The 27,501-nt window shown below is 28.8% G+C and overlaps 2 long non-coding RNA genes and 1 pseudogene across 2 annotated transcripts; all 3 read right to left on the bottom strand.

Moving 5' to 3' along the window:
• Positions 1 to 2,126: 2,126 nt before the first annotated feature.
• Positions 2,127 to 4,563, bottom strand: LOC121118257 (uncharacterized). The gene is made up of 3 exons (XR_005864379.2): positions 3,678 to 4,563; positions 2,742 to 3,559; positions 2,127 to 2,656 (listed from the first exon to the last, which is right to left on the bottom strand). It is a non-coding gene; the product is annotated as an uncharacterized lncRNA (long non-coding RNA).
• An 85-nt stretch (positions 4,564 to 4,648) lies between these two features.
• LOC139905484 (uncharacterized) lies at positions 4,649 to 5,848 on the bottom strand. The gene is made up of 3 exons (XR_011780272.1): positions 5,592 to 5,848; positions 5,317 to 5,508; positions 4,649 to 5,252 (listed from the first exon to the last, which is right to left on the bottom strand). It is a non-coding gene; the product is annotated as an uncharacterized lncRNA (long non-coding RNA).
• A 12,690-nt stretch (positions 5,849 to 18,538) lies between these two features.
• Positions 18,539 to 19,103, bottom strand: LOC121117571 (transcription initiation factor TFIID subunit 12-like; annotated as a pseudogene).
• Positions 19,104 to 27,501: the final 8,398 nt, after the last annotated feature.

Here is a 27,501-nt window from a genome sequence, read left to right as displayed (position 1 = left end):
CCCTCGAGTTATTCAGGTAATTACAATAATAATAGCTCACTCTTTTTTTCTTAATTAAAATTATTTTTTTTCTCTAATTTGTTTTTAAAAAAAGTTAAATATTCCTGATTTAAGGGGTTGTCAAATAAAATAATAAGGAAATTTTAACTAAACACTATACCAAAGAAGTTGAAAAATTTTCATTTGCTAAATTTCATAATAATTGGCTCACCTGTCTACTCGTTCTCCTCGAACAAGGAACATTTTTAGTCTATATTAGTATTCTAGGAGAGGTTCCCAAACTTACTAGGATTTTTGAAGTATAACAAATTACTTAAGATTTGTGGAACATTTTGAGGACATAAAATATCCTATATCATATAAAAGAAGAAAAGAAAAAAGGGTTAATATCTTCTTTTTTTTTCCAAATTAGAATTTAGCAAATTGTGAAGAGCATATTTTTGGCATCTATCACCTTTCCTAGAACTTTTGCAATCTACAAAGCTGGGCTCATATGATATATACTGATAAGTTTTTTTTAGTTTTATCAAAAATTGAATTCAATACAGTGGACCAGATCAGTCTGCTCTTTTGATATTTTTTGGCCATGAAGTCATTAAAAGGCTGTTTTTTACCAAAAAAAAACAACAGTTTCCACCACTGCCAGGAGCTCACTATTAAGTCTTATGGTGTACATAAACTAAAACATGTTCTTCGAGATTCAATTAATAATTAATAGTTAAAAACTTGTGTTTTAATTCACCCAGGATCCTACCATAAACTTCAATATTTTTTGTGTTAAAATGTGTAAGTAATAACAGTTTCCCCGCTATATTTATTTCTCTCTGTTTCTTAGATTCAAATAATCCAATAAATAAATATATCTAAATAAGAGACCTAAGAAAGGTTTGGTATATAAGTTAAATAGTAAGCCCATAAAATATGAGATAAATTACTTTCAATGACCAGATATTTTCATTTAGGTACATTGTTGACTCTTTTAATCTAAAAATACTTATTTTTCAATAAAAATATGACAAATTGTCTTTTGATACGTCATTGTTGTAATTTCTCATTCTTCTACACCATTTATAGCGGGCGCACATGAGCCTTCATTTACTTGTTTCTAGTATTATATGGTTAGATATATAGGTAATTTACCCTTATTTTATACTTTATTAAATAAAAATTGATTCATTTGTAAAAAATATTTTGTTATTTTAAATGTCTATTGCAAAGAATTTGAGAATTTTATATTAACAGGTTATCAAAAACGTAGTCAAGTATTCCCCAGCCTAATTTTAGACAACTCAAATCCCTCGTTTGCTCGTTTATCCCGAAAAATATAACTATGATACATTCATACACGGGGTTTATTTATATAGAGATAAAATAACTTTTACCATCATTTAACTATCAGTTTCAAGATTTATTTTTTTAATACTAAAGCTTTCTTATGCTTAATTTAACGATTATTTTACTCAAAATCATGTATGTAGTATATGGCAATGTGTATTATATATGATATGCTGTTATATTACAGATGTATAAATATGTAGAAATGTGAATATATTTTTGAAAGACCTTCTCCTCCATTCTTGTTTTTAAATGTTTTTCACATCTGTATACCTATTTTTTAGTATTATTATTGTTATTTTAATACCGTGGATCTAAAGTAAGATTTATCCGTCTTTGGATTATTCCCTCTCCCCACTCAAATCCTTATTTTCTTGTAAAGGTAAAGCCTTCTTAATTCTCACTATATACACATATCAATAACAGTTTGGGGTATATTGAAGAAGAATTCTCATATATATGTACATACTAGCCTTTCTATCTCAAGATCCCGGGATTCCTGTTCCCTCAGACAGGACATATCGTTTTTAACTTTTTATTAATATCTTATACAGGGTACACAAGCTATTGTCCCGTGATTTTTTTTAAATACAGTTTTATCTACGACCATTTATCAAATTACAAAAAAATTAAAACCAATTTTTTTTTATCCGTTCTTTTATATGTACAAGAAATAACCTAAATAAATATACATAAGTAAACATTATAAGTTAAAGTTATTGCTTCATCTAAGACCTTTAAAAAAAATTATCAAAGAGGCCAGATAAAAAATAAAAGCACAAAAGAGCCTATTTGTCGCAAATATTGTATTTAGTTCTGTTAGCATGATATGTCATTGATTTAAAATTTAAATAAAATGAGGTATATTAATAATAATAAAGAAACATCATTCATATAACACATCCATAATTGTTACTATACACAAATAATTGAAAAAAATAAAATAATAAATAGCATTCAAGAGTCCAGGTTGGAAATTCTAAAACTTTTTAGGATTAACTTTAAAAGCATATAATATTAAAGTGATAACAATGAATAGAGTTTCACTTTTTCCCCTCGCCAGACTAATAAAGTTATAAAAAACATAATTAAACATTAGCGATTAAAATTAATATCCTTAAATGTAGCCTCATTATTTATAACAAAAATTAACGAAAATGTTCAATGAAAAAATTAAAACGAAAGCAGTCGATACTTCAATAATACAACATAAATAATATAATATAATACAAAGTAGCATGGAACATCCACAAAATCCACGGATGCACTTTTTATATTGACAAATAATTAATAGAAGAATCTTTTCATGTCGTACGGAAATCTGTGGGAAGTAATTTACTAAATAGGATATATAATTCCATGTATCCCAATCGGAAATAGGTATTTTTAAAGAAAATGTAGCTTACCTTGTAGCAGTGGGTAAAAGAATAGATCTTATATCATTAAGATTAACAACCCGGTATGTTGTGTGCTATAAATGACTTATAATAACTAAGAGACACATTTATTGCATAAATTTCAGTTTTTCGAGAGGAGAAAAAAACTCATTCAATTGTTTCTTCTTTATAGTTCTCGATAAATATTAGATTAAGTACAATAAATTACTTAATTTTTTGTAAGAACTGGACAGTCAACAAACGCGTGGGTACTATGATTAAAAATTTGTCCACAGTCTTTGCAAAGACTTGAAAACTGTAACAGCCTTACCGTTGTCAAGAATTGAGACATAAATTTCCTCCAATTATTTATCTTCAAAGAGTATACAATTTTCTTGTCCCAGAAATTATCTAGGTATTAGAACATATATAAAATGAACGAGTATTTCCAGAGCCTCATTGAAAATTGAAATTATTTTGACCTATTTTAGGCACCAAGGAGTTAGTGGACGATGATATGCAGCCATTCTTTGTAAAGGGTAGAATAATTTACCTATATCAAATATTGGGTTGCAGTTTAGGTCATGGAGTAGCGATTTTTCAAGCTCACTTGGGTCTTGAAGATTCTTAAAAAAAGTTTTTTTTGTTCAGGTTTTGGCAAAGTATGTCGATCGTGTTATTAGAATTAAAACCTTTTTACGGTGATGAAATAGCATTGGTAAAAACTCTTCTTTAATCACTCTTGTTCCTCTTTCAAATTGAAGCGAAGCAGGGGTTTGTATATAACTAAAGGAAGTACTTGTGTGCTATATAGATCAATTCTTCTCCAAAGATTCAAATTTCTCCACCTAGAGAGGTTTTGGTAAATAGAAAATTTATAGAATCCCGCTTTTAAATATGAGCGACTTGGCCATCCCAAATCATGGGTAAGATCCCAATTTTATTTTTTATTAGACAACTTCTTACTTTTTGATCCTCACTTGGCTTCCAAGCACCCAAAGGAAAAATGGATGTCTTTCACCAGTTGAGCCTTAAACTAGATCTCATACTTTTCGAAGAAGTCCTGCAGGATATTGATGCTTTTAAGAAGCTGTGACTCTGAATAAGCTTCTACTATTAAAGTGATAACATCTGCATAAGCATCAAACATATGCAGTTAGTCATTAAAATAAACAACCAACCCGTCGTATTTTTTTGAAATATGTATAATTGACTCTTCTATGGATACAACTATTAATAGAAGCGTGGTCGGGCAGCCTTGTTTGCAGCTTTTTTCTGATAAAACAGTTAACTTTCTTCCTCTAGTAGATGAAGCATTTTGTAAAAGTCCCCTCACAGCATTAAAAAACTTTTGGGAGAGAAGTCTCTTAATAGCTTTAAAAACATAACAATGATTTATCGCATCAAATGATTTACTAGAGTCAACTCCGATAATAGCCCCAAATTTTTTTCTAGTACTTACTAAATCGATAGTTGCTTAGATGTTTCGTGAAATATCAAATATTTTGCTTTTCTCGAAGAATCATATTTGACCCATTCCAATGTTTTAATTTAAAATGGGCTCCATTTGCACAGCTAAAACTCATGATATAATTCTGTAGTCATTCAATACGGAAATAGGCCTTCTTTTCTTGGATCCCAGAATTTTATCCCTAACCCCCATTCTCTGCAAAAAGGGCGTAATTTCATACAAGCACATGTTAAAAAAGCTCTCCAGAAACTCCATTTGTTAGCTTTAAACTTTTTCATATTGAAATTCTTAATATTTTCTATTGAATAAATGTTATCATTTAGGCCAAATCCACGCCTTTTAGGGAAACAAATCCTCTCAGTTTGGACTGCTGATTGGAAACTAGAAAGGAAAAGATAGTATTTTATTAATATCCATATTCCATTTAAAATATTTGGATAAATTTAAATTTAAATTTTCCCTTTACTTTATCATTTGTTATTTTTTTGTTTTTTTCTGGATAGTGGTCTATAATTTACCAAATTGATTTAGCTATTTTACTATATTTGTCTCATTTACTCTTCTGAAAGTATTGATAAGCGAAACAATTAATTTCTTCTTTTAATTAATATTAATCTTGTTAATTCCTTTTACTTCAAAAGTGACCTCCAATAATAAACCGCCTTTACTTTTTATATTTATCTCTTTATGTTTTTTTTCAAGTCATCAATTCGATCCGTAACGCCTATAGGGAATCTTGTATAACAAAAAACTTGACCCAGACTAAGTTTAGGTTTAGCACCCGCAATTTCATGTTCATTAAAGCCATATTCAATTGCTATATCGTAAATATCAATGTATTTAAAATAAAGCACACACCTTCTGCATTTTTCAATGTGGGCACAAAACATTCCTACTTATAGTTATTATCCAGGTTCAAACGAACTACTATATCCTTTTAAATAATTTTATTTTCCTTGAGGACATTTGTGTAACCTTTTCCGTCAATCCTCAAAGATTTCTTGATATTATAATCCGGAGGTTAATTGGGAGGTTTAGTAGACATTTTTTTTTTAAAGTTCCGACTATTTCTATATAATTAAATAAAGATAGTTACATAATATGTGTATATTAAATAAAATATAAACACCCTACCAATGAGGAGAAGATTAATAAAAACAATGACTTGCTTTATCCTCGGGATCTCAAGATACAACATTCAAATATCCAGAACTGACCTCCAGTACACTGTAATCCAAAAAAACCACAGGAAAAAGGACTTCTAACCAAAATACACCTTGAACTCACGAAATCCGAATTTAATTTATACAACACACAAAAAGACGTCTGCAAAAAATAGATAACACACGTGTATTTTCCAGATTCTGGAAGCTTGATGGATTATGATTTATTATATTCAATAAAATCACCTCCAGTTCCTCATACAGTTTCCATACGAGGGCAAAAGTCAATTGAGGTGAAGTCGTAAGAATAGTCTTGAAGCCATTCAAGACTTTTTTTGGAGGTGTGGCAGCGAGCCTAGTCCTTTTATAGGCCTCAAATTCCCTCTTTCCATCTGAATAAACGTCTCACTGAGTCCCAGAGTTTGAGCAATTGTTATATTATTGCTCCCGGTGCAGATTTCAAGGAGGGAGAATTCTTCAATTGACATTTTTCCTACTGATGCAAGTTTGAATAGGTATTTTAAAAATTAAAAAAAATCAGCTACCTGCATTTGCCAAAGAAAGCGTACCAAAGTGACGATATAAATTACTTGTGCACCCGGTATATACGTATATTTTGTGTATATTTTAAGAAACATGGATTCTCTGTTTACCCAAGACGGAAATCCTGTATTTATTATCTAATTAAATAAGTTGCATATATTCATATCATAAATATCAAAAATGAACTTGTACGTAAGGTAAGTTTTTTTCTTCAAATTTCTTCGCATTTCGATTACGGCTAGCTTGGAATAGTGGTAGTATGGTAAAGAAATATTGTATGTTAAATTTCATTTATCTACGATTTCATATTTAGCAACCACATCTTGTTCAATATTTGAAATGAAACAAAATTTTCTTATTTTGTCAATAAAGATGAAAATACTGTAGTAATAAATATATTTTTTAAACTGTGATATACATTATTCTAAACAGTAAAATATTTTTTAAGTTTTTTTTTCTAAAGTTACCCTATGTATCAAAAAGAGAGAAGAACAAAAAAAAAAAATATATGCATGTTGAACGTGGATCATCAAATTTTCTAACTTTTTTTTTTTTTTTTTTGTTCCAATGAACAAATTAAGGAAAGTACTTTTAAAACACTTTTTATTTATAATAAAACAATCTATTACAGTATGGCATTTCTGTCATACATGTAAATTTTACATGTAAAAATTAATAAAGTCTCCAAAATACTTTCTAAATTTACAAAAAAAGGAATTTTGTCTTTTTACAATTTGATCTAGATGTACAACCTAAAGATGACTACGTAGAACCATGCAATTTTACATTGGTTATTTTCTTATAATACCAGTAGTTGTAATCGAAAGTCGACGAATGTCAATAATCAATCTCCTCTTTTCTACATCCCTTAGTATTTATTTACGGTCCAGATCTGGTTACGAAGTTCGAAAAAACTGGAACAATATGCATAATAAAATAATTTGGGCATTAATAGTGATTATGATAAAAATGAAGAACATGCGAAGGGTAGAATTATACCACTAAAACACAATGGTGAAACACACCAATTAGCTTGGCTAGATTTATTGTTGTAATGGTATCTTTTTCTTATGCAAGATGTCACTTTTATGATAATTTTATTAACGTCACCATATCATTTTTTGTCATTCTTTCGTATGTTGTAATTAACTTTTTTAGGCCTTCCTGTGAGAAAACTTTCCCGACCTTTGGGATCTGATCATGTGGCCTCCCTTCTCTCCAGACGCACCCTTTGGATTACTCTATGTAGGCGCAACTAGAGGAGAGGGTGTGTGCTACTCTTCATAGGAGTGTCGTATCCAGTCTCTAAAGGCTTCCATCTAGCAGGAGTGGACCAAAATCAAGTTTGACTAAATAATCAAGGTCTGCAAGGGATTTAGGCCTCTTAGTGTGACAATTATTAGAGCCGAGGGCTCACATATTTTATAAAAGTTATGCCTAACACTATTTTCAAATGATTTTGTTAAAATTAATGTCCTCATAAAAACTCTCATTTATACTCTACTCATGAGAAATTGAAAAAAATAAAATGTTTACATCTAGATAAGAACTACACTGTATATTTCAAATAAAAGAAGCAAGATAATCACGTTGAATATAGTGGCACTTAAACCATAAATTATGTTTTATATACTGTTAAAATACCAGAAAAATTAGAGATAATTACTATTGAAATTTCTTAGTTCTCATTGAAATCCTGAATAAGTACCTAACAGGAAAAGTTAAATTGTTCACGATAGTGTATATTAGCGTGATGACAGTGCTCATTTATTTTGTCCAATCTTGTTCAAGGACAATCCTTAACCCTTAAATGCTTTTTGTTGCTCATGAACATTGCCAAAAAACGTTTCTTGATATATTATTCAACGTAAATGCAACTAGTACAACGTAATACAACTTTTTTATATTTGAAACAACCCTATAGGTGAGTGTCAACATATTTTAGTATAATTTTGTAACCGAAATTACGCTTTTTCTTTTTTTGGACTCAACTGAAACGTACTAAGACTGGACAGGGCGGAACTGCAGTCTTCAGTCCTAAATAAGAACAGATAAAACTTTTGTATATTTAAATAGTATATAGCCTTTTATTTTCTACTCTTCTCAGTCACTTGAATTAAATTGACTTTATAAAATGGTGTTGTAAATTACATAAAGCTTTGTTTTCTATTAGACGGAGGGGGGATGAAAGGTATCTCTGTATCTGTTCATTTCACAGAATTAAATTGGACATTTTTGGACTTATTATAATTAAATTAATCTTTCAAGGAATTTTGAATATTCTTGAATAAAGAATGAGTGAGTCAACTATGTAAAAGTGAATGTCTTCTGAAATTTCGGTGACTTATTTTGTGGAGAGTATATTTGATTTTACTATTATTATTATTATTATCAAATGTCGATTACCGATAAAATTTTAGCATTTTCATAACTAAGTAAAATTAATCTGTTCTAAGATATATGATGATATTTTAAGAAATTATTTGACAACTACTTAGATCAAATAATGTTATATTATATTTTCGTATCATAATAAGAAGGGAAATAACAAAATGTCAAGAAGGCTTATGAAATGGTCATCATAAGCCTAAGGTAAAATTATTTAACTAGTTTTTGTGAAGTTGTACGAGTGATATCAAAAGGCATTTAACTTGAAGGCAACTAATAACTTATATATGGGGGCTTTTCAAGAAGTTTTGTAGAAGAAAAGTAACAACAATTAATAGCGTTGCAAATGAAAAATATTAATTATAAACTATCAAACAGATAAATATATATATGTAAATTAGGATTCAATTTCAAAAAACTCCTATCCCTAATATTTTGTGAAAAAAAAATATATTAAATTTAAACTTAATTTTAAAAAAAGTAAAATATTTTTAAAAATATCACACAACATTCAAATTTAAATGTATAATTTTAGCTTAGATATATATATAGTTTTAATTATGCAAATATTATTATATATTTTTAATACAATTTTAGAAGAAAATACATAAAAATAAATTCAAATCCTAAGACTATTCATTAGTACAAATTAGTGTAAATACAGTCATTGGATAGTAGGCTGAGAGATGCACCATTTATTTTACAACTAGATCCGTAACATATAATTAATTTAAGACTTTAGAAAACTATTCAGTTCAGGTGGAATAATAAGACATTATATTTACATCTTGATCAGCTCTCCACAACTTACTAATAAAAGATATATGATTTAGACATTTCTTCGTGGTGGCATAAAAATAAAAATTGGTGTTAAATATAATATTAATATTCCATTTCGATATTAATTAAAATATTTTTTAAGTTTGGATTATGTGTGGGTTTTTTAATATTTTAGTCAAATTAAAATATCATATATCATAAATAGACTTATATTTATTCATTGTTTTTGCAAGAAAACGAATTTTTAGAAGGAAAATTGAATAGGTCATTACCCTAATCGACATACTAACTTAACATTTGTATGTAATGCAAACTATGCATGATTAATATATTATTTTCTTTGTGATATAACTTATGTAAGTATGTTAGTTTTACGAGTTATTTATGATTATTTTTTGATGGAATATGACGACCCTTCAAATGTGTTTATAATAGTTTTGCTTATTGGTAACAAAATTATTCATTATAATAATTACAATCATTAACATATGGTCTAAGCCATATTTTTTCATTGTCTCGATTTATTATATGAATGTCACATATTGGAAATAATTTTATGGTCTTAAAAAAGAAAAGAAACCAAATATATATATTATTATGAACAATATTCTATTTTCTTAGACTTAAAATCTCCTGTTCGATATTTAACTTTTTCAAAATGGATTTTTCACGAAGTCTTATATATAAAAAAAACTATAAGAATGTGCTTGTCCGTTCCGCGGCCACATGGGAGGGGGAGGCGCGTTTGGACACGAAATACTGATGGTATTTAGTACACATTTGTGTCTATAAAATAATAGATAAATTCAAATAAATAATGTTAATTATAACTTTTTTTTATTCACCTTTTCTTTTATATGTACAAAGCAATTACGTAAATAAATATAGATAAATAAACATTATAGTTTATAACTTATCCTTGTCTATTTAAATCGAATGTAAAAGTATCTTTTTTATTCTAGAACATTTATTAAAAAACCGAACCGTATGCTTTGAAGAAAACTCAACAAATTGTGAACATATCAATTGTTAATGTTCAGTAAAACAAATAATCAGTAACTCTAATAAATCAATAGATTTCTACAAAACAATCATCTATTTTTTTAAAATCATAACAGAAATATTCATTATAATAACGTTTATAATTTTTTAAATTGTACCATGTTCAACGCCATGTCAGTAAATTAACGTACTTTTAAGTTCCTTAAAGTGAAGATCGCTTATTATATGGACCAACTACAAAACAACTTTACAGTTACTTCACAAACAAATAAATTAGTATCTTGCCTAACATCTGATACTTCAATAGAATACTTAAAGGCCATAGATACTTCACAATAATACCAAAGTAATATGGCAAATTAGTTATAAAATGTCAATATTTGGCTTTATTGAACAGATTGAATTATCATAGGTGTTCATTTGAATTGCAGCAATCCAAGACGAATTAAATGGTTAATGCAATCTTAACTTCCCTCCTTATTTTTAATAGTGGAGTGTTTAACAGAAATGTTAATACCTGGAAACGGCATAACAGCAGGCATAGGAAGAGGAAGAAGATTCAAAATTATATTTTTGTACATATAAGACTAGATTAATCTTGTCCGTTCCACGAACGCATGAGGAGGGGACTCTTTTGGACAAAAAATGCTGATGGTGTATAGTCCATATTTTTTACTATTAAGTAAATAATGTTACTTATAACTTACGTGTTTTTATGTAAATCGAATGTAAAAGTACCTAATTTATTCCAGAACAATAGTTAAAAAACCAAAAAAAAAAAAAACCAAATTTTTTTTTGGGTGGTAGCCCCTGATTAGATAAAACAAAAAGTTTAAGTTCGTCAGAATTACTCCTGAACAGTTATTGTGTAGGGCAATGCTCTCACGGTTTAGCATACATTGAAGACAGCTGAACAGATTGCGAAGATACCATTGCTAAAACTTGGTAAAGCAAATTATCAGTAACAGTAAAAAATCAACAGATTTCTATTTAACAATCCTCTTAGTATGAAACTAAACCAAATATATGATTTATATATTTTTAGATTTTTTTGTTGATGTTTTTTTCTTCTAGCACAAATAAACAGTGTATGATACTTACCTTTGTCAATCAAACCCTGTTCAACCCCTTGTCAATAAACTAACCTACTCCTAACTTGCCTAAAGTGAAGATCGCTTAATATATGCACCAATTACAAAACAACTTTCAAATTACTTTAGCTCAAAATAAATTAGTATATTCCATAATATCCAATGCTTCAATAGAGTGGTTATGCGCCATAGGTAATTCAATATGTTACCAAAGTAAAACGTCAAATTAGTTATATCTTATCCAATATCACTATTTTGTTTTATTGAACTGATTAAATTCTAATAAGTGTTCATTTGAATTGCAGCCATCCAAGACGAATTAGCTGGTGAATGCAATCTCCCTTTATTATTATTGAATTATCCTAAGTGGTCTTCGAAAAAGAAAAAAAACTGTTTCTAGGCAGTAAAACAAACGGAGGAGGAAGTAGGTGGAAGCATATAGATAAGTTTCTTTTTGTATACATATATAAGATTTTAATTGATAGATACGAGTGCAAAATTAATGGAATAGTTAGAAAAATAGCGTAAAAATAAATGATGTAATTATAATAACTGATCAACTGTTTATCATATTATTAAATACGTTTTGGGGTTTATTTTTAAAGAAGTTCATTAATCGCGTTATAAAAAGGGCATCCACTAACTATGTAATAATAGTAATTATATAAACTATTTAATTTAATATATTATTTGTAAAGTGTCTATTGTTGCATAGTTTGTTTAACTCCCTATTAGTGTTGTGTTAATCTTAATAGAATCTGTCCAGTCCAGTTTAAGGTCAGGTTGTATTAGGTATTAGGACTGTCCGTCCTTGGCACTGGTACTTAAGACTGTCGATCATTGGGACCGCCCCTTTGTATTTTTATTAAAATGTTGATAGTTTATTAATCCAAATAAGATATTTTATAAATATTTATTTAAGAGCAATGCATATATGTAGCAAAAAATATTCATATTTGCATTATAATGTAATGTAATTTGAACATAAATATATTAGTTTTTCATAGTTATATAATTTATTCTATTAAATAAAGGAATAATTTAAAAAAAGAAAAGTGGAAAAAATATGTTTAATGACGTCACGAGAGATCGATTTTACCTTATTCAAGGACCTACAAGTGGGACTGGACTGGATCTCGTCCCTTAGTCTTAAATAAGAACAGACACAACAGTATTTTACATCCATCACTGGGAATTGAGTTACTGATTGTGAGCGAATTATTGGGTAAAAAACATTTTTGGCGAAGAATAATTTGCCGAACGGACATTTGAACGAAAAATAATATAAAATTTATTGATTTATACAATTGCATAGTTTATTTCAATTTAAAAAGCGTCATATAAATATCCATTTCATATAAATTAATATTGGAATAGGTACTTTTTCGAAATTTTAAATATTACTTCCTACATTGTTGATCCTAGAAATTTATCTTTAAAATATTTCAAGTGTAACATTTTCCCCCAAAATGTCTGTAATTTGAGTATTCTAAAAGTTCCTTTACCTATTATCTCAATACTTCATTCATCAATTCATAAGTAGTAAGTCCAATAGGGTATAATTAAACCTATAAATAAAATAGTGTATCGTGCCTGTCAACTTGAGTAGAATCACATCATAACTGGAAAAAAAAATCCTACTCAATATTTCGGTTTTTATAATATCAAAGGTGATGTCATTATATTATTTTTGTGAATTTCCTCTATCCCGGTTACAACTTTTTCCTTCTCCCTAACCCAAAAATAAACTTTGTAATTTGTTTTCAGCTGTCGATTTCCTCCTCTGACTTGCTACGCCATGGCTATTTAATAATTTCTTGTTGATCCCTCGTTGCAAATAAATATTTATATTATGACCAAGGTTAATAGAACTACAAGGTTCGACCATCACGTAACAGGGCTTGCTCGAATTTTCATTTTGATGTATCGTACAGACTGCTATGCAAGCCCAATGAATACTGGAAAAACTGGAAATGTCACTTAAAATCACACTCTCTTTTTTTCCAAACGTGGTAGCTGGCAAATTCTTCATTTGTTTTATCAATTACAACAAAGGAAAACCTGGCTTGCAAAAGTCATTTTTTTTTTTTTTGTAATTTGTTCGATTTTCTTAGATCGACGGACGCTCATACAGATAAAAATACATTAGACAACATTTGTGAACAGCTTCTTGATTTTTCCAACTTGGCATAAATGAGTTGGTTGAGGGTTTTTTTCCATTGTCATTTCCCAAGGAGCATGACCCTCCATGGGTCACAGAAACTGCATATTAATGCAACAACCCATACTGCATATAACCTCAAGCTGGGATATATTTCCGTTAAATTTTTTATCATGTTGTTCTCAATAATAAAGTCACACTAATAAAACACACAGACAATAAAAATGTCGACCATCCATAAAAACAAAATATAATGAAGTAACAAAAAATGAAGGTAAATAATGTTTGGTTGAAAATAAAACAGAACAGTTTTTATCGTGGAGGTAACAAGCAGCCATCATTTGAAAATCGTCCTCAAAGTGTTAATTTCCCGAGAGAATTTTGATGAAACTTTGTACAGTACTTTTACTCCAACTAACGTCCTCACAATTTTCCCTCTGGCAGGAAGGTAGCATTCTGTCAGGAAATGGATAGGAGACTCTGATCCTTCTTTACATAGTCTGCATGAGCCCTCATCGACAAATCCCATTTTTTTTTAGATGTATTTTCATTGGAATGTGGCCAGAAACAAAGCTCAGAATTTCTTTGAGAAATATTCTAGTATGTGATTGCAATTTCCATCCATTATTAGGACTTGTAAAGAACCGTATCGTTTGACGGCGACATGCATAAATCTACCATTCCTGTTCCCATTTGGTGGTAACTAATTTTTTAATTTCCACCTCCAACGTTGTTTGTAGAACTTCTATAATTTAGTTGAGGTTATTATGATAGTTTTTAATAGGTAAAAGTAATTGAGTATTTACCCTGATCAATTGATAAATTAACAATGTCTCATGACCTTAAATTAATCAATTTCTTAACTTATCCTAAATAATATTTATCCTTTAAATAAATAATTTCATATTGTACCCAGACAAAATAAAACGTAATTTATATTACTTTCGATATTCATTTACCATAATTTTTTTTTTACATTAGTTAAAAAATAGTTTTTATTCCGTATGTAATCATAAAAATATAATATTGGTAGCAAAATCATAAGCTAGGTCGAATAAAATTGGTCAATGTTTTTGTTGTTCTACTGATGGGAAAGTTTTTTATCTTCAGTATACAGATTTTGACAAAACACACAACTCATCATTGTTTATGACGTCACTATTACTAAATTTTTCAATTTGATATGTCGTAGCGACTGCTGAGTAAGAGACAGACTTTGACATAACACGAAAATATTCATACACTATGACGTCAATATTAAAAAGCATGGTTGAAGTCATACATCAGTCGTACACTCGTTATGGCATAACCTTGTATTTATAATAGACTTAAATTATGGCCATCTTTTTATTTCTATGTAGAAATTTTGGCTATCATATACAAATGTATAGCTCCGCTTTTAATAAAATATTAAAAAACAATTTCATAATACAGCATCGAATACAATACTTTGTAGGATCTTAATTTATAAAATTCGTAAATGTAATTCATTACAAAAACTGTAGAGAAATAATATGACAATAATAGTCTACAATTACTTAAGAAATAAAAACAGTTGGTGAAATTGGCCTATTTGCTTAACTACCAGATAATTTCGGGCCTTTTTTTTGTTTCTTTTTTAAGGAAAGGTTGCGTAATATAACAAAGGTAACGTTGTGCCAAGTGTTTACTTTATCAATGAGACTAAATATGATGAATTCATGGTCAGTTATAAAGTAGTATTTAATACTCCTAGTTTACAAAAATTGTCTAAAACTATATTACATTGTACAGATACTGAGGCCTTGGTCTAAGTATAATTAAATATAACCTTAATACGCGTGCTGATTTTTTTTAGTTGGGAATCTGACGAGTATTTTTTGTTTTCTAATGTTGTTGACATTATTCTTGGATATTTCTAAATACATATTAAGTAATCTCTTCTGTCTGTGTTCATAAAAAAAAACGAGAAATGCTAAAAATTTGTTGGGTAGTTATTATTACAAGTGCTTGCTGGCCCCCATTTAAAATTAAGAATCAATATCCGATTTATTCCAGTTTATATATGTGCTAGATACAGAGTGGGATTTGTGCATATTGAGTTTATCTACTCTTTAAAATGTCATTGTTACACTTTCATTTTTGTTTTTTTATTATTAAATACTGGCAGATCATATTTTATACTACTCTAGGAATAAGATTAAAAAATAAATTATTTGCTTAGGCAAGGAATACTAGAATTACATATAAATAATCCTTTTTAGCACACTCACATTTGTAAACATTAGTAAGGCTATGGATACTATAATATTTATATAATTATATATTACCCATTACCCAAGTGATTAAAAACTTAAGTTTTTCCCTATGTCAAATAGGATAAGAAAATAATATATTGATATTTATTAAAAAACTAAATAATTCATATTGTATAAAATTATATTAGGTATCACAGACAATATTTTTTTATATTGTTTTGAAGAATAACGTGACATAGACTAATTTCTTTATTTTTCATGGTTCTTGCTTTTAGAATCTGCAACAAACATTTTTTCGAAAAAAAATAGACAAAATGAGCTAGATCAACATTATGAGGACTATGCACCCTAGATAATAACCGTTTATAAGTGGTTTCGAAATTTTGGGAGTGGTCATATGGGCACAAGTGACACTGAACGTTCTGGACGTCCAGTAGATATTAAAACTCCAGAAATTATTGATAGAGTGATGGATAACAGAAGAGTGAAGGTGCGTGATATTGTTATTGATGTGGGCATCTCGAATGAATGCTTAATTAATAATTTGCATCAAGACTTGGACATGACAAAGCTATCTACAAGGTGGATGCTGCGATTGCTCACGTTTTAACAACTTTCTTAGCCAAAAGCTGTTGTACATTTCAGTCATTTGATTGACTGTGAGAAAACTGGAGTAGTCTATAGCATTCCTAATTAAAGCCAAGTTATTCCAAGACCGGCTCTTGCCGTGGCATGGTGCTTTTTTGGCTGGCACACTAACGGCTTTAGACTGATCTGGCTGAAAGTTGGTGTGTATTCTTACAATAGATGATACTAACTAAAAATAATTTAGATGCATGCCAGTAGTGCCATCTCTTCGACTTTACACGGACTTTTCAAACATCCCTCATATGTTTTTATCTTTTTTTTATGAAAAAAATTGTTACAAGATTTTTTAAGGAATTATTTTGTGATTTTATTAGCAATGATAAACAAACTTTTTTCTCCGCCTCCAAAAATTGCTTCCTTCTAATTTTTTTATACTATCCTAATCTCCTTTCGATTGGATCAGAGTAAATTTTATGAAAGAGAACAAATTTTAACGAATATACAGTTAAACACTAATATTTTAGCTTGATTATCCTTTATGATACCCCTGAAACACCAGTTTTTTTTTAGTTTTTTTATGTTTGAGTGAAGTTTACATTATCACAAATAAAAAATTTTTTTTAGTTAATTCAATAGGCCGAGGAAAAGTTACTTTATTTGTAAGCTTGTGAGCAAAAACAAGAACCAAGTTATCATTGAAAATTTCATAGATATGTCATAATTCCTCACGGAAAATGGTTTCATCCTCCTCTAAAAGTGGGCATACCAATCGTTGTTTATAAATAAAGTTGTTTTAAAAGTTTTTGCAAATTTTAATAGATTAAAACAAGAGAAAAATTCATTATCGGCTATTTACAAAACCATTTCATATGTACTGGGAGGTAATTCCATATCCAAGTTCGTCTATAAAAAAATTTATAGTTTCTAAGTGGGTATTCACTATTGTAGCAACTGTCTCAAATTCAACCAATCAAATTACCTATCGCCTGTATTTGGCAAATGCGGGACTATGCTATATCATTTGAACTATTTCAAGCTTTAAAAATATCCTGCCTTTATTGCTAGTAAATATATAAATTTGAAAAGAACCAAAAGTTGGAAAAGAAAAGGGGAAGTAAGTTATGCAATTGAAATAAAAAGTTAGATACGTTATGAAAGGGAATAACATAGATGGAAAAGTTAGTTTAATTTTTGATATCTTAAACTGTGACATCTAACTTTGGAAGTAGTTTATTAATACAACCAGGAATCTCTTCAAGCATTTGCATTCGGGAACTTTATAGTTGTGCTTTAATTCTTCCCCTTTATATATTAGTAGCAAAAGGGTTATACAGTGTTGCTCAGGCCAAGGAGAGTGCTGGAAATCAGATGGACTATTTCTTCGAAATTTAAAGTGTAAAGGGTAACATTACAGCCATTATAATATAGTGCCTGTATATTTTATTTCGTAAAAAAAAAACAATTTTTAGACAGATCTTATATTATATACAAATCCAATATTTTAATGACAATCCATTTTTTTGCACCTGAAAAAAAAGTAGTTCAGTGTTCACCAATTTCAGTTTTTGGCTTTTCTTTTTTGATTTTAAATAAATTTAGAAAGAACATTAAGTCATATTTTTTTGAGACCCTCTGTTTTATCCTGACCCAAGTTATTAAAATAAACGCCCATGAAAAGTTTCAACTTCTTTGGCCCAACAGTGTGGGCACCCATAAAATACACACACAAAAGAAACTATTTTATATATATTAAGATACATTTTATTTTGACGTACGAGTTTAATTTGATCCATAAACAAGCTTGCATGTCAAGCAATGAATATTCAAGCGGCTCTCCTTGTTAACTCTTGTCTAGCTTTTATTCCAATAAAAAATTGTTTGCCTATGCTAATATTTGTTCTGAATCATCTAAAAAAAACTCGTATTTTGAACCAATCGTATCTATAGATCTTACTTACAAATATTGTTATAAGTTATGGTCCAGTATAATTTAAGTAATGATTAAGAATTTGAACTAATATAGTTAATTCTTAATTACACCAAACTGAATATATATATGAATACTCTTAAAGTCAATTATTTTCGAAATATCTCAATAAATTGAGCTTTCTATGAATAACAGAGGCTCACATTTGGGAATGATTGGTATGATTTTCTTATTTACTGACTTAAACTATCTTATTTAAATAACAATGTTATATATTTTTTTTTTTGTAAGCTTGAATCAACTAACTCATTGTGTGTAGATAAAATAATTCAGCAGCTTATTTGCATATAAAGAGAACTATTCAAATTTCGTTCAAAATAAAACTATTTTTCAAAAGAATTAAATTTTTGTTTATGTTTTTGTAATTTAATGGATCATGTCTTATTTTTTAGACAGACAACAAGAAAGGCTCTTAGTTAAATTTTTACACAAAACCCATATTTTTGGATATTGTTTGAGGGATATTTTATAGTCATGGCAATTTTTTTGGAGGGTCTAACCCCCTCTGAACCATATCCACTTCCCACACATTCAAATTAAGTTCTAATATAAATTGAATGTTCTCACTTCGATCATTGGAACCTGTCTATTTTTGGCAAGTGCGCTAGTTAGATATACACTTTTTTTTTAAAATCATCAGCAATAGTGAACAATTATTCCTAGCTGTCTTCATCAAGTTGTTCCTTTGGATCCACCTATTTGATGAGCTGTTGAAGCCATTTGCGATCAAGGAATTGTGTCTCTGAGGGTTTTGAAAATTCCGTAGGAAGGGGTTCGACTGATTTTTGAGCAGCCACGAGGAGTAAAGAATCTATAGGTGAGACTAGTAGTGAAAGATTCGAGTCAAGGAGTGAGGAGTCAGAGAAAGGGGCATACATGATGCTCATGGGGATTTTTAGGTGATTAATTTGTATGGAATGCAAAAACAGATTCTTTTAAAATATCCACCACTACCTTGGTGAGAGTCCCAATATTATTCATTATTATATTCGTACGAATATTCTGATCGTTTTTTGTACGGGTGGTCCATTGAAATTAAAACATATACTTATTCAATAATTAATGAAGAGTGGCCACATTTTTATTCCAGGCCTTTATTTATGGTATTCATTTAATTACATTAAACTAAACAACAAATACATTAAAAAAACAATTATATAAAAAATGACATTTGTAGACAGGTATATAATAAACAAAACAAAAGCTAAGTTAAGGGATGCGAAATTAGTTACAAAAATACAGAATAAAATAATTTCAAAGAAAATACTTTTAAATACTCAATGAAAAACGAATATTATGCTTTGCAATAGATGTTATTCCATTAATGTCAATTCTCCCATGATTTTCATAGTGTATAACACATTCTGGGTTTTGTTACAATAGCAATGATCTTCACATGGACTGTACCATTAAAAAAGGTTATAAAGTCATCCGTATCTAGTTTATAGGCGAAGGTATTCTTTAGGAAAATTCTAACTTTCAATTATACATTATTTAAAATCAAACATTCCCAGAAAAAATGGTCTGAGGTTTCTAATGTTCCATATAAAAACACTCCCCTCCGATATCTCTATAATATTTGGCTCCCACATCAAAAGTTCCAGTAAGTTTTCTATATATTAACCATTTCTCAGGCGTGCATTAGCAAAAAAAATTAAAATTTTTTGTTTTGAAACATCCACAAATGTCCCTTATGATTCTTTCCCCCTTTAAATATTCATGAAAATAATCCAAATTTTAGGTTTGAAAGCAGTATCTAAGTAAGGACACCAACACCATTGAAATCCTTACTCTGAAGGGAAAAATTGTCCGTTTTACTCTTTTTTCCCACGGAAGATGGAGCAATAATAGTTTAGTGCAATTTGATTTGTAGGAGTCGAGGAAGTTTAAAATTCAGATTTTAATGGACCACTTAGTGATAATATAAATATTTTGAAAGGGGTTTTTTGTTTTAATATCGTGCATTGAGTTCATTTTTTTCCTATTTTTGCTCTTACAAATCTTTTGTTTCACTATAAAATATTCCATAATTGGAGTAGTGGGGCATGGTCACTACTTCACACACAAAAATAGGAAAACTTTTCGTAATACTTATATTGCGTATCGTTTTGCCTTTCCTTTACATAATATTCTGAGCTTAATATTTACTGAAAAAAAACAATAACAATGAGTACAAATTTAAATTAAAGATTAATTTTGTCACATTATAATCACAATTAACAACTTTTTAAAAAAATAATTAAAATAAAACATTTATCTTATAAATATATTCATTGAAATTTAAAAAAAAAATGATTATATTGTATTATGTACTAATTTACAAAAAATAAATATTAATAACAGTAATTATTTTCATACTAATTGATAAAAAAAAGAAAATTATACATGATTTCACTAAATTTAATTATAATTTATATCATGAAAAATGTGGATTATGTAAATATAAGTAATTTTTAAAAATGAGTCTTAAAACGAATATTATGGGCGTTTCATTTGCTACTTATCAGCATGATAAAAAAGTTTTTATATTTTCTGAAATAAAAAGATAAGGAAATTGAAGAAATTAATAATTGCATTTATTAATCATTAAACCATAGATAATTAAAATTCCTATGCGCTTTTATTAATTAATATTAATACCACACTGTTAATTGTTTATAAAAAAAAAGAGTATTAATTTATATAAATATAACCCAAATATGTGAAAGTCAAGGAATTTTATTTTAAATTTGTATTAATACTTACACGTATATTCGTATACAGATTCTTTGTATCCCTACAATATGTTTTCAAATAAGTGAACCCTTTATGGACCAGTGTCTTTTGGTAAGCACTCTACATAAATCTCTTTTTTACAGAGCAAGTCTGTAATTGGCAGAGTCGACATGTTTGTAAGGAAAGAAGGAGCGTTATGTGAAACATATGGTACTACTGAATTAAGACACGTGTTTATGTAGCAGTTGTTTGTTATATGATCTAAGGGGGCAAAGGAATTGCTGCTATATATACCTTCTACATTAAAAATAGTACTAGTAAAGGGAAAATATTGTAATCATACATAAAGAATATATAAACACAAAAATTTCCAAGTTTGAGACGAGTTCCAATCTATCAAAAATGATTGGATTACAAATACAAACTTTAGGAATTACAATTCAATATTTATTAACTTGACTCGGTATTTTACATTAAGCACCGTCAATTGATTTTTTTTTACAAAATATTTAAATTTTTGATTACGTAACAAAATATATTAAAACATTGGCAGTACTCATAGAAGTAAAATATTGCCTGATTGATAATTTATCAGAAACAGTCTGTAATTGACTCGCCAAGCAATATGTCGGTTCTTTTATGTACATAATAATAACACTGCAACGAATTTCTTATCTTTGTTCTATAATTTATGATACGATGGCAATGGTTAAATAAATAAGCTATTCTCTTTATTTTAAATGAAGTGCTAATTTGGTTTATAATTAACACTAGCGTTTTCGAGGTCAAAACAATTACTCCCTATAAGTAAGATTTTTCTCTATGATAGTAGATAAACATCTTATGAAGCTGTTACTTTCCTTCACATAAGTTACACAAGTACTTCCCTGGGATATTGTGTGATCCAAATATTTAAAAATATATTTAAGCACATATAAATATTTATTTAATTTAATAAATTATTACATTTGATGAGAGATGGAAAAAACGCAAAATAATAGTTTTAAGATAAAAAAAATAAATATTTAGTGTTATATTTCTATTCTCCCGTATTGTTCATTCTCTAGCAGATTACGGTGGCTTTAATATCTCTTTCTGAATGATATATTCCCATCTAAATTCGATGTATTTAAAAAAAAGAATAATAAAGGAAAAACGCAGCTCAATGGACGATGTAATTGGGAAAAATATTATCTTGATTTTTTTCTTGTGCGTAGTTTTCCATCTCCATTGTTTCTAGAGAAAAAAACTATACAATTCCTCGTACAGGAAGAATTAATGTATGTTAGTACGTGAATGTTTATTAATACTTAATCAGGGTAACTCCATCTGACCAATCAGAAACACTAAAAAAATGTTCAATAATATATTCCCTGCAAAAATGCTATTTTAAATGTAAAAGGTTCTTCTCTCTATAGTAGTAAGAATCTTAATTTATTTGTTTTATTAGTATTGATCCCGCCTTCTCTTCACGATCTGTGAAATGATCAACAACACTTTGGGCTGTCTTCTAAATCAAATTGGAGTTGGAGGGCAAGACACAAAGGTAAATACCAACTTTGCTACCAAAATAAAGTCTCGTCTAACTATCTTAAATAACTACTTCTTTAAATAAATGTAGGCTAATGAGGGGACAATAAGGAATGAAGCAAGTGAAAAAATTGATCTCAATAGTCCAATGACACCTTTTTGCGAAATTAGCAGAAGGGAAAAGGATAATAGGATGTGAAAAATTTTGTTTTTCGATTATGTTGTTTCCCTAATTCCAATGACTATTTTGATGTGGAATTTTGTTAAAAAGGAGACCACAGTCAAATTTGGATGATTTCACAGTATATATTACCTGTAATTAGGACAAGGCTCCTGAGGAAGTATCAATAATTCTGTTATAAAATGAGACATTATAAGCATCAGTAAATTCATAATCAGAAAATAATATTTGGAAAAATTGAATATACAAAAAAAAAAAAAATCAACCTCTTGGAATATTGTGACTGTACATAAATCATGGTTATTTGTAGAAAATGTAGATAAGCTCATTTTATATACAAAAATGTTATACCTGTATAATCAAAGCACTTTAATTCTTGATAAATAACTTCATTTAAAATTAATTAACTTTTTTTATATTTATATGAATGTTTTTGGAAATCAAAATAGTGCCTATATGATTGTTGAATTCGACGACTTCCATTATTGTATTCACATTTTCGACAATAGGTCTTGCATCTTTAAGATCCAAATTAGTGGAAGTGAATCTACAAAATAAAAAACTGCTTGTGATTGATTGTTACAATATCAAGACTATAAACACTATTCACATTAATAGCTGTTTGACTTTTGTTTTTCTTTATTCGAAGAAGGAAGATTTTTTATAGGGCAAAATAATTTTCTTGAACATTCATTTGTAAAAACATTTATATTTCAATGCATGTGTTTAGATATCCTTCTATTGATACAAAATCAAACCTTTTTGTAAAGTTTTGATTGCATGAAAATATGATTACACCTGAGATTGCTGACAAATATATAATGTTATTTTATTATTTTCTGTTTTTCAAATGCAATTTATGTTTTAACAATAAATAATTTCATCACAAAATTAATTTATTTAGATATATTTAACATTAAAATATTATTAAATATTTAGGAAGTAAAAATTGCAAATTCCATAAATTATTTCATAAACTCTGTGATATTAAAGATCGTAACCTACAGCTTATAGGTATATTTGACTTGTTTGATATGTGTCAAAAATATATAATTCAAAAATATGGCTGGGATTGGTTCAGTATGGTTATATACACTTTTTGTGTAAACGTTTTTGTCGAAAGTTACTTTGTTGAATGTCATTTTGACGAGCAAACACTGTGAAAAAAAAACAAAAAAAAAAACAACACATAAATGCCGATTCATCCTACACAACTAATTTTTCAGCAAAGAAATAATTGGTATAGTTTTGACGCACTTGGCTTCACAAATGATTTCTTCATTCACCTCAATATTAGTTAGTAGTAATCATCCATTGACAGCTGCCAAATTTCATGACACTCTGTTCTTTAATTGGCGAGTTATTGAGCTAAATGTGATGCTGATTTGTTATTTCCAAAACAAAAGATCAAAATCAGTTTAATTTTTTTACTTTTATAATACTTCTTGAAGGGGAAAAATACTGTCTTGAAAAGTGTAATGAGGACTCCGTTCCATAAAACGAACAAGTATTAATAATAATTTAAAAAAACAAAAACAATTTAGGAATAAAAAAAGGGGTTTCTTTGTTAAAACTGGGACTTTTTAGACCAGTTGATATCTGACTAGCCCTGTAATTGATTATTTTCTGTTCAAAACTTGAATCACTCCAATGTGGGAAGATGACAAAAACTTGTGAAGGAGGCTATGGATTATCAAATCTTAAGGTCAGCAAATAAATTCAACATAAGATATGTTATGTGTAGAACTTATTTTATATTTCATTGATGAAGATTAAAGATCTGTAGATGATAATTTTGTATAAGTAATTAATTTGTTCTTTTTTAAGTGCTTAGTTTGTTTTACTTTTTATTATTATTGTAACTATAGGTGTGATTGTTTAAATAGTTTTGGATAGATATTTGCACTTGAGATATAAACTTTTGGTTATAGTATAAGCCAGTAATTTTGTTGGTACTATTGGCATAAAAATATGGCGATATGTTATTCTTTAATCAAATAGGAGCAATTTTTTATATTTCCAGCAAGATGATCGATTTTCCAAAAGAGGATGTCACGTGAAAACGCTTTGTAAACAAAGCGTTATTTATGAATACCTTATCACAATCTCTAATAGTCAAAAATTTACATAAAAGCAAATTATTGGAATTATTTTAAGAGTGGCTTTTCAATTCAAAAAATGATCTATAGATATTTAAAATTTATAAACTCTTTTGATTCCATGAGGCATTATTTTTGAAGATTTATTCGGATGCATATTTGGGCAACGAATTTGTGTTTGTTTTATGTGCAAACGTTTTATAATAATGTAGTGTTATGCTTTAACCTGCTAATGTTTTGAATTCGGGGTATTAAACTTTTCAAAGTTTAGGAACAGACATAATACTTTAACTGAAATTTTGAATATACCGTTACGTCATATTAAGTTTACACTTTACAAAATGCTCAAAGCTTGAGATTTGATACACATTTTTACAATAATCAACTTGCATTATATTTTGATAATCAATTACAATTGGTTTTATTAATAAATATTTTCTTCAATGGCAACAAAACTGAAGGTAAATTAATTATTGTGATGTAAATCCTTTCTTTACCAAAAACCTCAACTAAGATTTATAATTACCTCAGGATCAGCAAACAGCCTTGAATGGCATAAAAACGATTTAAACTCTAAGGAAGAGTCGCTAGAAAGTCTAAGCAATGTTGGATACAAACACTAATCATAAAGCCAGAAATTGTGCATTTCAAAAATAGTATGTGAAATCCAGTGAGGACCATTCGCGGTGTGACCAAGAAAATAAATATGAGTGAGGTTACTCTGTGCAGGATCATTAAGGATCTTCCAAGAAAAAATTCTAGTAAGGAGGAAGGAACATCTCAATTTGACACCCACGAACGTGGAGAGTTGTCTAGAGCCAAGCTTCTTTTGAATGTGTCCAAGAACATGTAGCCTCATAGCTCCCTCGTTCTGAACCCTTTCGACTATTCCATCTAGGCAAGGTCGAAAGAGCTACTTGCATCAATCCTCACGTGTCTTTGAGATCTTTGTAGTCCGCTATCAAGGATGCATAGACTGAATGGTTAAAAGAATAATATCTGTCAGGTTTGTGCATCCTTCAAGGAGAAGGTGGAGGTCGTTATTGAGGCTAATAGAGGCCATATTGAATATAAAAAATGTCGAATTCAGTTATAACTCAGTGGAAATATACTTTAGTTTTATTCGTATGCAACATGGAGTATTTTTACAAAAATATCAGTAAATAAAAGTTAAACTTCTTAACTTTTGCTACATTCATAGAGTATTTGAAAACTCTAGTTATAATATATTTAAATAATGATTACATGGTTCCTACATTTTTTTGTTCCTCTTCCGAAAGAAAATATTTATCTTCGTCATTAAGTATTTGGTGTTTCTTTGTTTTTCTTCAATATTCTCTCAGTTTTTAATGTTTTCATTGTTGTTTACCCATGGTTTGAGTTATTTTGTTTTGTATTGTTTTTAGCTCACGAACAATGAAAATGACATTTATCATCCGCAATTTCTGTGTTTTTGGATACAGATAGTTTTTTACATCCTCAACAGAATTTAATATTATTTTTGGGTTGAAATAAATAAATAATAATGAATAAAAAATTTGTACATGTCTTGATATTTAAAAAAAATATTTTAATTATTTCAAAATTCCATAATTTGTCTTGTCAGTAAAAAAAAATAATAAAAAATGAAGCTTTCCATTGGAAATCCCCTAAGTTGATTTTATCAAATGCTATACATTTCATTATTTTCAATTTTTAAGAATTTAAGCAAAAGATTTTGTGAGGACATTTATTTAACAAGATCATTTGAAAATAGTGATTGGCACAACTTTTATTCAATATATGAGTCCTCAACTCTAATGATTGCTTCAATACGAGACCTAAATCCCTTTCAGGCATTGACTTTATAGTCACACTCAAGCTTGGCTCCTTCTTGATAGAACTCTCCAGAGACTTGACAGTGGACCCTCCTTTTCAAGAGTAGCACACATCTTCTTCTCCAGATCCCTATATTAAGTAGTCGAAGGGGTTCGTGTCTGGAAAGGAGGGCGGCCACATATTCATGTTCCAAAATTCCGGAATGTTTTCTCTCAGGAAGGTCTTGGCCTTAGCAGTGCAATGACGGAGTACAGTCTTGAGTGTAAACAGTTGCCCCTGAATTTTTTCAGGACTAATTGAGCATTTAGCAGAAGTTCTATGTAATCATCTACACTGAGCTGCTCCTGTCGCTTGTACAAAAATGGGAGGACAGAGTTTCCCTCTAATAGAAAACGACATTCATGACCATAATTGCGGCTGGATCTTTATTCTGAAGACATCTCTCACTGAAGCTGAACCGAGTTCCTTGAATATGACCATAGAAAACATTCTGTATGAGAGAAGCTTCAAAACTGTTCCTTTGTTGTTTTATTTACTCGATCTAGTTTGTTTTGTTTTTAATTGAGTCGATACTTTACATGAGGAATTTTAAGGTCACTATCTTTTACTGAGTTTGAAACCCTTCCACGAAGAATTTTTTTAAAAAGCACGTTGTGGAATCATGGAACCTGTGGGAGAGGTAATGGAGAAAAAAATCAAAGATGATTACGGGCAGGAACTTCAAAAAGACGATTGGCTTGTGACATAGCACACCAAAACTGTAGCCTTTCTAAAAATCAATCTCTATCCATAGTATGATAATATGTAAAATTTACCAGAACAGTACCATCTGTATAACTTTGAGATCTCATAGATTAATAACAATAAAACAGACACTTTAGAATTTTAAAAACTTTTAAATATAAAAGATAAAGAATCAAATTCATATATCTTCATTGTGTGTGTGTGTTTTATTTTTTTTTCTACTTATATTTATAGATTTTGTTAGTTTCTAATTAAATTAATATTAGTTATATAAAATATTATTTTTTTTTCC

This window comes from Lepeophtheirus salmonis, chromosome 5 (assembly GCF_016086655.4).
Source record: "Lepeophtheirus salmonis chromosome 5, UVic_Lsal_1.4, whole genome shotgun sequence".
Taxonomy (NCBI): domain Eukaryota; kingdom Metazoa; phylum Arthropoda; class Copepoda; order Siphonostomatoida; family Caligidae; genus Lepeophtheirus; species Lepeophtheirus salmonis.
The sequence above is the reverse complement of the archived record's forward strand: the minus strand, read 5'-3'. Positions and strand labels throughout refer to the sequence as shown.